At 46.0% G+C, this 12,913-nt stretch overlaps 1 protein-coding gene across 4 annotated transcripts in view; it reads left to right on the top strand.

Moving 5' to 3' along the window:
• The first annotated feature begins 12,255 nt into the window (after positions 1 to 12,255).
• The window catches only part of LOC119979694, a 253,384-nt gene continuing 252,726 nt past the window's right edge, over positions 12,256 to 12,913 (top strand). For all 4 annotated transcript variants that reach the window (XM_038822283.1, XM_038822274.1, XM_038822266.1 and 1 more), the window contains exon 1: positions 12,256 to 12,272. The gene's annotated coding sequence lies outside the window, so the exon portion shown is untranslated. The remainder of the gene's footprint in view (positions 12,273 to 12,913) is intronic.

Raw genomic sequence — 12,913 nt, 5'->3', positions numbered from 1 at the left:
GCTTTAGCATAGAGACTGAAGTCCTTCACTACTGGCCTTAGATATCCCAACATTCCCATTATTTTTTGAACCCCTTTTTTCGAAACCGGCGCAGTAATTTCAGCTATCTTCTTCCTCATTTCAATACTGGCCTCTCTACCTTCCTTCGATACTGAATAACCCAAATAGTTGACTTCGCTTCTCCCAATTTGACATTTCTTTAGCCCTATTTTAAAGCCTGCTTCACCAAGTGTCTTAATGATCCTGGCCACTCTTTCCACATGTATGTCCTGATCGTCATCTCCAATTAATATATCATCGATATATACTAAGGCCAAATCATCTTGAATCAGCTCCCTGATTATTGCCTGAAAGTGATTTGGAGAATTAACATATCCCTGTGGAAGTCTACAATATACATAATGCTTAGTTCCAAAGGTGAATGCTGTTTTCTCCCTGCTGTCTGGGTCTAATGGAACACTCCAGAATCCATTCGCCAAATCTATACTAGTTAAGTAAGTTTTTCCCGCGACTTGCTCTAAGGTAGCTTGTGGATTTATTAAATATCTCTTGTCCTTCTTTGTGACTTTATTTAAAGCTTTGTAATTTGTTACCATTCTAAATGTACCATCTGGTTTTCTTACTACCTGAAGTGGACTATTTGTTGAGGCATATGTGACCCCTTGAATAATCCCCTGCTGCTCCAATTCCTTGATTATTATCTCCAGCTCGCTCTTAGCTCCTCTAGGCAAAGGATACTGTTTTTGAGGTCTGTGTTGTCCCCCGTGAATTGTGTGTTGAAATTGCTGGCTAAGCAAACCTGTGTCATTCTTACCTATCGCTAGGTTTGCTCCCATCAGTACTTCTTCCATCTTCTTCCAAGCTTCGTCATTTAAAATACTTTTCTCTTTCTGTTTCCTTATTTCCTCCATGTTATCAATTGGTTTTAATATCCTTATTTTTCCAGTATCTATTTTTATTAAATCTTTCCCTGCCATCAGATTATCAGTTCCTGATATTGCCAGTAATTCTCCCAATCTAACTTCTGGTCTAATATCCTTATTCCCTAATGCTCCTTCTACTATGTATTTCTTTCCTGTCGGATTTCCAGCTTCTTCCCTTATCATTGATATCTCAGCCCCTGTGTCCACTATACATCTTTCCCCCTTGTATACTACTACTAATTCTCCTTTGTCTGTTTCTGTTGTTAGATTTTGTATAGCCTGTTTAAGGGGAGAAGCCGAATCCTGTCCATATATACCGGGGCCTCCTCTGCCTCCTCCTCGGAATCCCCCTCGCGAGCGTCCCGGATACCCTTCTGGTGGTTGATATCTACCTTGCTCAATCCTTCCCTGACCAGCTGCTCTTCTTCTCCTATCCTCAATGAATCTGTCTCTTTCCTCCCGACTGAGGGCTAGGAATTGTCCCCTTGGTAAATAATCTAGATTTTGTGGTGGAGGTGGCCCTTGTGACCGCAAATTATACCCATGTTGTGGCATTGCTGGTTGTGCTGGATTTTGTTCCGATTTGTCAGGTATCTGTCGGTTTGGTGGTCTAATCTGAGCATTTTGTGTTGAAACATTATTTTGGGCAGCTGCTCTTTTTTGTTCCCCTTTTGTGTGTTTATCCTTAAATGCTTTGCCTGCCAAATCAAATTTAACCAGTTCTCTTCCTATTTCTCTTCTAGAGGTCGTTAACAGTATTATTGAGAGGCTTTTTCCTCCTGGAATCTTGGGTCCTAATTCCCTCAGGAATCTGACTACATCGACCCCCTCTTCCTTATTAACCTCATATATTCGGTCGATATATGGTGTGAGGTGTTCCCCTGCATATGCTGCCTCTGTCATCTCTTTCATTAAATTAGCTCTCTCATTTCCCAAATCTAACTCATTTATTAAATCTGCGACTTCGCCTGTAACTATTTCTCCCACTGTATGTAAATCAATCAATTTGGTGGATTCTCCTGATGCCCCCATTTTCTTCGCTAACTGTTTTAACCTCTGTGAATACTCAATTCTACTCTCCCCATGTTTCTTTGGGCCTGCTGTCTTCATTACGGCTGCTACTATTTTATACGGTACCATGCCTCCCTGTCCTTCCTCTGGACCTGGTGTAAATGACTGAACTATTTTCTCACTTCTGGGGCATGGTGTTCTCAAAGGGGCACCTCTATCTGGGTCCCTATATTCGGAGAAATGTATCCGTCGTCGTACCGGTTCTTCCTCAAAATAGGGGGTACCATGTTGTGCAAACTCTTCCACCGATTCTATATATTCTTCAAACCTTGCACTTGGTACCTGGCTATTTCGTGGAGCATAACTTGCCCTATCCATTGGAGTAGGAGCAGTTTTTTGGGGTCTTGGACGATTCTGTATCCTTTCCTGTGGTCTTAGTGCTGCTATTATCTGGCCTTGTGTTTCTGTGCTGTTCCTTACCCTACTCATGGCTCTTCCGAAACTGTCATACCCTTTGCTCATTTGCCAAATTTTAGCTTTGGGGGTAACGTTTGGTAATTCTAGTAATTTCGAAGAATCAATTTGTTGACTTCCGCCTAATATTTCTCCTATTTTAAGTCCCCTAGCTGTAACCTCTCTTTCCCATCCTTCCTGATCTCTATGGTGTACCATTTCTGCTTCTGGATTATACATATAATACGGTACATCCTTATTTACTGGTTGATAAGTGGAAGGTTGTTGGTGTTTCCAGTGATCGCTATAATCCCCTATTTCTAATGGTTTAGAATTTTTTCTATTCCCTATTCCTCTCTTTGGTTTGACTATTTCCTCATTCTCGGATGAGGATGATAATTCTTCCTGTCCCATCACAGGAGGCGCCATAATCCCAACTATGCCTTGTTCCTCTTCACTTTCTTGTGGTTCAACGAAATGATCGATAAACGCTTCTTTCTTATGTGTGGCAGATTGCTGAGGCCAATTTTCTTCCTGAAACAGACTTGGATCTGGGTATGGAAAATTGTATCCCGTTGGGAAATTTTCACAGGAGTCCGAATTCTCTCGGCTATCTGATTCTAGGCCTGATTCCTCGTCACTTTCCATTTCTAATGGTTCATTTTTCTGCAGTTGTTTTATATATTTGCCTACCACTTCAGAGTTAATTTTGTGTTTACTATGGATCTGTATTATTTCTGTCCTGTTTACTCCGTCAATGATTTTAATCAGTTTGGAACACACTTTGCCCACTTGAGCAGCTGCATGCTTCTGTCTGTGTCCAAATACGATTAGTGATTCAGCTCGCTTTTCAAATGCAAACTGACAAAGTGCTTTAAGGACCCTGACTGAATCTGTATATTGCAGGGCTTTTGGCACTCTAACAAAGAGGGAGATATCTCCGTCTGGATACATATCTCCTGTCCAGGATTTCTTTTGCTCTTTTAATTTCTTCCATTCCCTTTTCATTTCTACATTTCTCTTGACCGTATCCCAGGGCATGAGAATTACCCTAATTGCCATTTTCGGATTTTTAGTTCTGTTCCTGGTTGTCCCTTTCAGGTGCACTCTGAAATTAAGGATAAGTACCCTTTCTGGGCCCTATCCAAGGCTGACCAAGGCACTATCTTCCTGCTCTAGTTAAGGGTCGATTGATTATTGGTTTCTGAATATAAGCGTCCCTATTTTCCAGAAAATGTCCGCACAATCCGCCTTACTCTGAGGATGATTTATTCTTTAGCCCCTACTCTGCTTAACTAGAAACTTCTAATATTCTAGCCTCGCTTTACCTAGAAACTTCTAATATTCTAGCCTCGCTTTACCTAGAAACTTCTAATATTCTAGCCTCGCTTTACCTAGAAACTTCTAATATTCTAGGCTTTTCTTGGGAACTAGAAACTTCTAATATTCTAGCCCCTACTCCGCTTAACTAGAAACTTCTAATATTCTAGCCTCGCTTTACCTAGAAACTTCTAATATTCTAGGCCCCACGTTGGGCGCCATGTTTTTTAAATTCACCTATATGTTTTAGAATTCCCTTTATACCAAAGAACCTTACGGGCCAATATTCTAAAAACCGCGAACAGGGAACTACCTCCCTGACTCCAGTACAGGCCTCTGAGAGTGCTAATCGGGTCAAACTCTCCTTTCAAGTTATCCCCCGGTATAACTCCTACCTTCACTGAAGAATTTTACTTACTTACCCCTTAATGGCATTGATGTCCAGGGTCCTGCGTTCTTAAGGAAGTGAAGTAAGCTAATAACCACTTTTTCAGGTTAAATTATTTTATTATTAACATACTCTTTTTATCTCATTAAATTAAAAACATTATTTACTTTTTGATGTTGTCTGGTTGGTTGGTGAGGCCTTCAGACTCTCTCTCTCTCTCTTTCACTTTCAAGCCTCCTGGTCATCTCTCCTGGTGCAGTTTTCTCTTTTCCGGCTGCTGTGGCTCTTGCTGTCCTTCTTGCTTCTTCGGGTGCCGCTGGTGTTCTGCTGCTGGTGTCTTTGTTCTTGCTTCTTGCCTCGTGGGGAGAAAAAGGGGAGGAGTCTGAAGTCCACGCTGGTTTCTTTGTTTCAGCTGTTCTGATCGGGACCTCTGATAAGGATCGGACTTCGGGTCTTAAAGGGGCAGTCCATCACAATTTTCCAACAACACAAAGAGATTTTTTAAAACTTTTTTCTGTTGCCTTTCTCCTGCTGCAGGTTGTAATAACCATTCTGATAGACTGAAATTGCTGCCCACAGTTTCTGTGCCCTTCAGCTGCCACCAACCTCTTGTGGGATCTTTCCCTGCACTCTCCTCGATCAGATGTTGGCAGACCTCTATGTTTCAAATGACACATTCTGTATTTTCCAGAACACAGTGTTGGAGTGGTAACTATAGGGAGGCAGTGTTGGAGTGGTAACAATAGGGAGGCAGTGTTGGAGTGGTAACAATAGGGAGGCAGTGTTGGAGTGGTAACAATAGGGAGGCGGTGTTGGAGTGGTAACAATAGGGAGGCAGTGTTGGAGTAGTAACAATAGGGAGGCGGTGTTGGAGTGGTAATAATAGGGAGGCAGTGTTGGAGTGGTAATAATAGGGAGGCAGTGTTAGAGTGGTAACAATAGGGAGGCAGTGTTGGAGTGGTAACAATAGGGAGGTGGTGTTGGAGTGGTAACAATAGGGAGGCAGTGTTGGAGTGGTAATAATAGGGAGGCGGTGTTGGAGTGGTAATATTACTGGACTAGTAATACAGACGAATGTTCAAATAATAAATCTGTAATTGAAAGTTAGCCTCAGTAATGGTGTCCATGACAACTATCAGTAATTGTTGTAAAACACCCTTGGTCAGGGCCAGATTTACAGTACATGGGGCACAGTGTTCAGCTTCAGTTTAGGAGATCCCTCTACTCCCCCTACCTCGGGATCTGAAGGCAGAAGCCCACCCCTCCCATATACTCTGTCTTCCCACCACCCCTTTCTCTTCCTCCTCACCCGCTCGCACACTCTCTTTCTCCTCAATACGTATTAAACATTTGAGTCACCAACTATCAGTAAAACTATGCTTTTTAAGTGAACAAGTTTAGTGCTGGTTGGCATTTTAATTCAGACCATGAACAATTGAATCATTAGTCTTTAGCATGGTTAGAAATTAATTATGCAGTAGTTTAATTATGTAGTTCAAAGCTATTAAAACATGAATTACAGACCTTTACTTGCAATATGAAACAAAATAGAGTTAAAGTACAGATCTGCTATAATGGCAGAACAAGCTCAAGTGACTGAATGGACTCCTCTTGATCCTGCATTCCTATCTAGATATGAATGAATGGGATTTGATACATGTGTGCGTGCATTCATGTATCAAGCTCTTTCTCCATTCAATTCAAACTAGTCCAGATCTCAAAGAACTATTAGTTAGCTAAATTAATGGCTCGCAAAGTACCTCTTCAATTTTCGACATCTTTTGAAGTCGAATGTTATCGGGTCCAGCAACCTGGGGCAATTCTCCGACCCCCTGCCTGGTCGGAGAATCGCCGGGGGTTGGCATGAATTCCGCCCTCGCCGTCCTCCAAATTCTCCTGCCCCCCAAAAATCAGCCCGGTGTGAGTCGCCCGCCTCGGAGAATGGCGGGGTGCGGTGCGACCCAATGGCCCTGAGGCTGTCCAAATTCTCTGGCCTGCGATGGGCCGAAGTCCCGCCTGTCTTTTGCCTGTCCCGCCGGCGTAAATTGGAGTAGGTCCTTACTGCCGGGACCTGGTGGCGCGGGCGGCTTTCGGGGGTTCTTGGGGGGGCGAGGGGGGATCTGGCCCTGGGAGGTGCCCCCACGGTAGCCTGGCCCATGATCGGGGCCTACCGATGCGCGGGCGGGCCTGTGCCGTGGGGGCACTCTTTTGTTCCACACCGGCGGCTGTAGCAGTCCACCATTGCCGGTGCGGAAACGAAGCCCTCTGCGCATGCACAGGGATGATGCCAGCACGTGCTGGAATTCCCGCGCATGTGGCAACTCACGCCGGCCGGATGAAGCCATTTGGCGCTGGTTGGCGTGGCGCCAAGCCCATTCCCCACCAACTGGCGGGGCACAAACCACTCCGGGGTGGGCTGAGCCCCTGAAGGTGCGGAGGATTCCGCACCTTTAGGGCGGTTCAACTCCGGAGTGGTTAACGCCACTCAGTCCCGCCGGGAACCCGCCCTGCCGGGTAGGGGAAAATCCCGTCCCAGATCACTTTTCAAGGCCTCAAACCAAACTAAGATAATTTATGCATTTACATTCAAGGAGTCAATATCTGAAGCATTTGTATCTCATGATGTATCATTGTCAATAATGTCATGGGACTGTCCCTTTAAGAAATGTTTTTGTCTTATCACATGGCTTCAGTGATGTCATTGTGTGGGTAGAGCTGGGCTGTGGCTCTGTGAGTCTTTACTTTTGCTTTGAGTTTGGACTGGTTTGTACTGCACAGGTTGAAAGAAGTGTCCCTCTTTCTTAATTTCAAAAACGGTTTCCAGACTGGTTGATAACTTAAAAGAGATAATTGCTTTCTGGAAGGAATTCAAAACTGCTGTTTGAAAAGGGGAACAGAATATCAATAACAGGCCTTATACCAGTAAGAGTTTTGTGTGCTGAGCTACACCTTTGTAAGGTGTTTCTGATTTTACCTGGATTTTGTTATTGAATTGGAACAGTTATGGGGGAATTCATTATAGATTACTATAGCAGTGTGTGGTCTTTATGGTTGTAGTTGATAAAAAATCTTATTGTTTGTGTTTACACAAATGTTAACTAAATTTGTACAATAAAGCTTGTTTTCTTGATTTAAAATGCCTAAGAACTCTGTTGAAGAACACCTGAAAGACAGGCTCTTGTGTTCATCATAACCAAAATCAATAAACAGTTGTAGGTCAGGTGAACTCCAGAATATACTTTGGTGTTTTCTAAACCCTGGCCCATAACATTAGTGAAAATGAATACAAAGCAAAAATATTTACATTTCAGCAATATCCTAACCACCATGCTAAATCTTTCAAAGGACCCATTTGGCTTTTCTTGACACTAATAGAAATTATAAAACTTTACCATGGGAAGGCCACCCGATCAGTTGTTTTTATTCTCCAATGCGTTTTTGGCTTTGGTTAACTTCAGCTGTATGTAATGCAACCTTGCCAATGCTTTATACTTCGTGAAATATTTATTTTTGAGGCTAATTTCTGGCTATTTATGTAAATAACTTTATGTTTCTCTTTTTCACTCATTTGCATCAACCATCACAACTCAATCTCCATTTTAGAAACCTATATACCCATTCTTACAACAGGTACAGCAAGCTGTCTGCAGCAATAATTTTCTCAAGCAAGTGAAATATGATGATGCAATGACTATTGATATGAAACGAGGGGTTGTGAGGACATGGAATGCCCCCACCACAAACAGTGACAGGAATAGACTCTATGTTTCATATCTGAATTATTTTTAAAACTAGAAATGTATGGAAAATAGGACGACACGGACAATTCTTTCTAAGAGGTGTGCAGGGGCTGGTTTAGCACACTGGGCTAAATCGCTGGCTTTTAAAGCAGACCAAGGCAGGCCAGCAGCACGGTTCAATTCCCGTACCAGCCTCTCCGAACAGGCGCCGGAATATGGCGACTAGGGGCTTTTCACAGTAACTTCATTGAAGTCTACTCGTGACAATAAGCTATTTTCATTTCATTTCATTTTTCATTTCAGTTAGAATGATGGACCAAATAACTATCTTTTGTGTTGCAAAATTCTATGATTCCCACATGGAAATCAAATTTCATCACAGGAGTACTGATTAAATCCATTACTTCACAACGTGTTGAATAAGGGAAAAATTCTTGCCTGGGTCCTCAACTATCTTTTCCTTGCAATACCATCTCTTGAATAAGGTAACACATCTTAATTTCTGATCAATTATCAGTGTTTCAAACTACACATAGCTCATTTCAAGTATTGCAGTTATCCTTCAAATAGGGTAAATAAAATGATTGACAAAACTTCTGGTGTCGAATATTCTAATTCTAAGAGATATTCTAAGAGAATATGTCTTTACCTGACAAAAGTCTTGGGCATGATTCAGTTGGCCGCGGCGCGCCTGACTTAGTGTCGGGACAAGACTGTTGAATCTCGCGAGATGTCGTGGCCTGGACCTTGCCCTCACTGGGCGTGATCCAGATTTGCATATTTGGATGAGTCATTAGGCTTATTTAAATAAGCGAATGCAGGATTCTCCCAGCGCCCAAGATCGAATGGTCACACATGGGAGACCTTGTCAGGGTACCGTTTATTACCGGTTTCCACAAATGTGGACTAGTCGTGATTGCACCTGGGCTCGCCAGCACAAAATGACTCAAGTGTGGTCTCGGCAAGGAGCCCCCCCCCACCCCCACCTTTGAATATCTAGCGGGTGTTTTTCGCCACTGCAGCTAAATGCGCCCAGAACTGGGCAAAACATTTTTTCCGTCGACTCGTGCCTTTGATCTTTATAAAATATTTATTAGGTTGGGAAGCCTAAAGAGGTAGCAGCCCTGGTACTGAGATTCTATAATCAAGGCCATTGCCTTTATTTGCTCTTTCTAGCAATAACACAAAGAAAGAAAGGACATTAATTCAAAGCAGAATACATTGTTCTTTCTGGGGATTGCAGGTTTAAAGTGGGGTGGGGGGGGGGTGGGGTGGGGTGGGGGGGGGGGTGGGGGGGGGATGGGGGGGGTGGGGGGGGGGATGGGGTGGGGGGGTGGGGGGGTGGGGGGGGTGGGGGGGGGGAGGGGGGGGTGGTGGGGTGGGGGGGGCTGGTGGGGGGGGTGGTGGGGGTGGTGGGGGGTGGGGGGGGTGGTGGGGGGGGGTGGGGGTGGTGGGGGGTGGGGGGGGTGGTGGGGGGGTGGTGGGGGGTGGGGTGGGGGTGGTGGGGGGTGGGGGGGTGGGGGGTGGGGTGGGGGGTGTGGGACGTTGATTATGTTGGCTTATTTTATTTAAATTTGATTTATCTAATTTTAATTTATGGTTAAGTTCTCTTGTTTGGGGGGGGGGGTGGGGGAATGCGATACATGATTTTACGGTATGGGGGGAATTGTGGGTGTTATGGGGCTGTTAGTTGCATATTACTGCTTTTTGCTATACTTTTTGTTATATTTTCTGTAAAAAATTCCAATAAAAATTATTTTTAAAAAAAGGATTGGCTCATTGTTGAAGGAGCTTGGATGGAAACAGGCCTCCTCCGATACATACACACTCACTCTTACACAATCAGTGTTTTCCTCCTGGGAAATGTGGGGAGGAATGAAGGAGGCAAATGGGGATGAACGAGGGGGGGTGGGGTTGAAGGAGGGAGAATGAGGGGTGAAGGACCGAGAATGGGGGTGAAGGGGTTAATTGGGTGGTGAAGGAGGGGGAATGGTGTGTAAAACAGGGGGCTCAGGGATGGTAGGGTAAGGGAGGGGGATTGGGGGTGAGGGGTGAAGGAGAGGTTTGAGGGATGGGGTAGGGGGGATGTGGTGAGGGATGGGGTTGTGAGGGAGGGGAATTGGGGTGATGGAGAGGGAATGGTGGTGCAGGAGGGGAATGGGGTGAGGGATAGGGGTGTGAGGGAGGGGGGATTGGGGGTGAGGAGGGGAATGGTCGTGCAGGAGGGGAGATGGGGTGAGGGATGGGGTTGTGAGGGAGGGGAGATTGGGGTGATGGAGAGGGAATGGTGGTGCAGGAGGGGAATGGGGTGAGGGATGGGGGTGTGATGGAGGGGGGATTGGGGGTGAGGAGGGGAAATGGTGGTGCAGGAGGAGGGGATGGGGAAGAGGGAGTTAAACACTTGCAAACCTGGTTCCCACTGCCTTAGGCTGGGATTTACAGGTGCGCACCTCCAATTCCAACCCCTTCGACGTGACAGTCTGACAGTCTATCAGGTTCATGCTTTGTCATATTTGGACTCCCAAATTCTGGGCTCTAACCGCTGCTTCGCGTGTCAGAAATACAACTCCCGTCAGGCACTGCGGTCTGGGTCTCTCCTGATTGCATACTGCAGTGTGTTTCATTGTCAATCCACCACTGCATCCATTTCACTAATGTGCTTCAGGGAAGGAAATCAGCCGTCCTTACCTGGTCTGGCCTACCTGTGGGTCAAGACCCACAGCAGTGTGGTTGATTCTTAAGACCCCTCTGAAATGATCAATGGGTTCAAAGACAATTAGGGATAGGCAATAGGTGCTGGCCTTTCCAGAGATGCCTGCACTCCATGAACGAATAGAGAGATACCAATGAGGGCGAGAGCTGTTATGATCTGCAGTGCACTCTCTGCACTGAGAAGATGGTAAAACAGTTTGACAGTGAATTTGAAATGGATATAGGATGTATACTTCAAAAAGAGAAAAATAAAGGACTGGGCTCTGGGCTGGGTGTGGGCTAACTGGATTGCTCTTTCAAAGGTCAGGCACAGGGAAGGATGGGCCGAATAGCCTTGTTCTGTGCTAGAGGATTCGGTCACTATGAATTAAGCTTTGGTGTAGCACCAGGAAGATACTGAGTTGTATTTCACCACTGCAGCAGTTCAAGGAAGTGGTCAAGTGAGGCAACTAGAGACGGCCAGTGAATCCCAGCTTTCCCAAATAGGGAAAAATAAAATACGAGACAACCATTTCCATAAAGTGTGTTTTTCCCGTCTATAGTTAGTTTAACTTGAGGGTCTGTGTGTGTGTGTGTGTGGACAGGGGGGGGGGGGGGGGGGGCAGGGCATTGTTTGTAAATGTAAAAACTACATTTGGAGAAAACAGGGAGGAAAGAATCAACTAGTCTACAGGGCCAAAGCTGCAAGTCGTCAACAGTGAGCTTGACTTTATTAAGATGGCCGAAAGCCTCATTTTAAAGGGGAAGAAACGTTCCACCGAACCACGTGCCTCTGCACAGCTGGACGAATTCAATCTGCGCATGTGCCTGGATGCCCGCCGGCAGTGCGCATGCTTACAGTTCTCTCCTGTTTTTGGCGGGAGGCGCGCGTGAGCGGCGGGATGCGCGAGCGGCCGTTTAAATGTTAACGGTCGCAGCTGGAGGCCTCCGCTGGAAGGCAGCCTGAACACCGGGGCGGGGGCGCGTTGACACCTTCACAGAGCCGGCAGATACACCCCCCCCCCCTCCTCATGTCAGCCGCTGCGGCGCCTTTGGCATGTGCCCATCTCTCAGTTGGAGGCGTGGGCCCTGTTGCCAGCGGCTTCAGGAACTCAGGTGGCGCCAGTTGGGAGAATCTGGTGCCCACTGGGAAGGGGCAAGAATTTCCAAAGCCAGCCCCAGCAGGCAGATCATAGCTTAAAAACATTACCCGTTTAAAAATTCATTTTTCACAGTCTGTGGGCGTTGCTGGTTTGGTGAGCTGGTGAGCTGACTTCTTGAACCGCTGCAATCCTGTGGTGTAGGCACACCAACTGTGCTGTTAGAGAGGGAGTTCCAGGATTTTGCCCCAGCGACAGTTTTCACTGCATTTGGACCCGAACAGCTTCATTATCTGAGTATCCTGAATGGTGCTGAACATTGTGCAGTCATCTGCAAACATCTCCCACTTCTGACCTTATGATGGAAGAGGTCATTAATCAAGCAGCTGAAGGTGGTTGGGTCTGGGACACTACCCTGAGGAACACCTGCAGTGATGTCCTGGAGTTGAGATGATCGACCTCCAACCACCACAACCATCTTCCTTTGTGCCGGGTATGACTCCAACCAGCGGAGAGTTTCCCCCCTGATTCCCATTGACTCCAGTTTTGCTCGGGCTCCTTGATGCCATGTTGGTCAAATGCTGCCTTGATGTTAACTCTCACCTCACCTCTAGCATTCAGCTCTTTTGTCCATGTTCGAATCAAGGTTAAAATGAAGTCGTGAGCTGAGTAACCCTGGCTGAACTCAAACTGAGTGTCCGTGAGCAGGATCTGCTGATTAATCTGAATCAAAGAATAATGCAGCACAGAAGAAACCCTTTGACGCATCGAGACTGCACTGACGCATGAAAAACACCTGACCTGCCTATTTAATCCCATTTTCCAGCACTTGGCCCATAGCCTCAAATGTTAAGATGTGCCAAGTGGTCATCCAGGTGCTTTTTAAAGGTTGTGAGGCAACCCACCTCTACCACCCTCCCAGGCAGTGCATTCCAGGCGTCACCACCTCTGGGTAAAAAGGTTTTTCCTCAGGTTTACGCCAAACCTCCTGCCCCTCACCTTGAACTTGCATCTCCTCGTAACTGACCTTCAACTAAGGGCAGCAGCTGCTCCCTATCCACCCTGTCCATGTCCCTCATAATCTTGTACATCTCAATCACATCGCCCCCTAGGTGTTCTCTGCTCCAACGAAAACAACCCAAGTCTATCCAAACTCTCTTCATATCCTAAATGTTCCATCCCAGGCAACATCCTGGTGAATCGCAAGAACAGCGAGCGAGTCGGCGGACCCACGAGGCAGGGGCCCCAGACAACCCTGAGGGATGGAGACCGATGACCCAAACAACG

This window comes from Scyliorhinus canicula, chromosome 2, assembly GCF_902713615.1.
Source record: "Scyliorhinus canicula chromosome 2, sScyCan1.1, whole genome shotgun sequence".
Classification (NCBI taxonomy): Eukaryota; Metazoa; Chordata; class Chondrichthyes; order Carcharhiniformes; family Scyliorhinidae; genus Scyliorhinus; species Scyliorhinus canicula.
Note: the sequence above shows the minus strand (reverse complement) of the source record. Positions and strands in the feature narration are given on the sequence as shown.